At 40.1% G+C, this 1,967-nt stretch overlaps 1 long non-coding RNA gene across 1 annotated transcript in view; it reads left to right on the plus strand.

Annotated features, from left to right (window-relative positions):
• The first annotated feature begins 1,102 nt into the window (after positions 1 to 1,102).
• LOC109293489 overlaps positions 1,103 to 1,967 on the plus strand; it is a 6,718-nt gene continuing 5,853 nt past the window's right edge. The window contains exon 1 of the long non-coding RNA XR_002096327.1: positions 1,103 to 1,946. This is a non-coding gene — a long non-coding RNA (uncharacterized LOC109293489). The remainder of the gene's footprint in view (positions 1,947 to 1,967) is intronic.

Consider the following 1,967-nt stretch of genomic DNA (forward strand, 5'->3'; position numbering starts at 1 on the left):
GATGTTGAAAAGCCTGAAACAGTATATGAAAATGACTTTGAAAAAGCTTCTCTCAAAGGAAAAAAAAAGAAGAAAGCTTAAGAAGGATGTTTGACTTAGCTTTGTTAGTTTGCGTGGGGGGTAATTAATATAAACTCCCAATAGTATTTATGGAGATTATTATTATTGCTAAATATTTTGATTTATATCCCATCCCATCCAAAAATGGTCCAGGATGGCTCACAATAAATTAGACAAACCACAAGATAAGAAACATAGTTGATTTTTTGTGAGTCTGGGTTTGCTGGTAGTGTGTATGAAGAGAGAAGTTAGTAAAAATAGCAATGATGGAGAGGAGGGGGGTGGCAAGGGGTTACCTGGTTCTACATGGCTGGTAAAATAAGTTTCAAACTGGCATAAAAAGTCCTGTCCTGGGACAGATACCCAATAATCTAAGAACTGACAAATCTGAGTACTGTACCCACTAGGCATCTAAGCGGATGATAGGTATTCTCATTTAAAATTTATTGTTTCATACTTTCTTTGTAATAATTTGCTCTAAATACACACGTTCTAAGGAAATAATAAACTGAGCTAAACTCAGCCAAGATGGTCACAATAAGTTACAAAGGGATTGCAAACTAAAATACTGGTATAGAGGGGAGGGGAACATGGGTTCCCATCCCAAGAAAGATTCTGGCTAGAGGCGAGACCTATGCAGGGGGTGGAGCTGAACTTATAAAACTGAAACTGTGACATGCAGTTCATTAAAACTTGATGAAGACAAGACACCTTCACTAACAGCTTCTTCCAACAAAAGTTCAAAGCAACTATTTGTATCAGTAATATGTCTGTAGCTCAAACACAGTCATAAAGGGGTTGGGGACAAGCCTTGCTAGAAAGCCAATAAACTCTCCTCCAGAAACGGATGTATGCATGATATAGCTCCCAAGTAACAGCTTTTAAGAAAAAAGAGCTCTAACACTGGGATACATTACAAGAATTCCTGCAGTTCCTGCTTCTACTCTGACACATTATGTCTGTTTTTTCACATTCCCCATTAAAAAGAAATTAGCACAGCTTCCGTCTTAAATTATCTTCACTTTGGCTATTTAACTCTAACATCAATTAGCATTTTGGTTTTGGAGCATCTGTATGAAATAAAAAAGCTGACCAGAAAGACTGTAGCTTTGTCAACAAATGAAGCAAGACAGCTGGATTTCCAAGAGGGTGATAATCCCTGCCTAGCTTTCACTTTCAGAACAAGATGGATGCATTTAAAAAAAAGTTTTAATTGAGTTTATGGTACATATCATAGGAAAAAGATGGCTCTCTTTCACAACACACACCAAACAGAGTGAGCCTGAATGTAACCAAAACAAATCACACAAGTTCCCTAAGAAACCAATAATTTCAATGCAGCAGAAAACAATAAAATACTTTTTAAAAACATCTTTCCCTTATCTAGAGAATGCAAAATGTTTTCCCTTTCATAGTCTCTGTGTTAGGGCAAAATGATCTAGCTGGAATGGGATTCAAAATTTTTTGCCTCCCAGAGAGGCACCTAAGCATTGTCACCAGCAACAAGACTACCATATTTACTCAAATACAAGATGCCCCCCCAAATAATTAGATTCTACACACAGAAAATGTATAAGTTTATTATAATTTTCCATGTGTGGAATCTAATTATTGGAGGATCATCTTAAATGTCTCCCTCCCCACTACTACAGGTAGTGGGGAAGAAAAGTGATGAGGCAGTAGTGGGGTAGGTGGTAGGGAACAGACAGTGGGAGGGGCAGTAGGGGGCAGGTGATAGGGGGCAGACAGTGAGGGACACAGGCAGCCTATCCTCTGCTGCTTGCCTGCCCACCCCCTACCAGCCCCTATGCCACAGCCTCAGGTTACCCCAATTCCCGCTTTCCCTGTTCCCCCCTCCCCACCACTTCTGTCACCCACAGCCTCAGGTCCCTGCCCCGCTTCCTCCC

This window comes from Gavialis gangeticus, unplaced genomic scaffold, assembly GCF_001723915.1.
Source record: "Gavialis gangeticus isolate Ggan-Ray unplaced genomic scaffold, GavGan_comp1, whole genome shotgun sequence".
Classification (NCBI taxonomy): domain Eukaryota; kingdom Metazoa; phylum Chordata; order Crocodylia; family Gavialidae; genus Gavialis; species Gavialis gangeticus.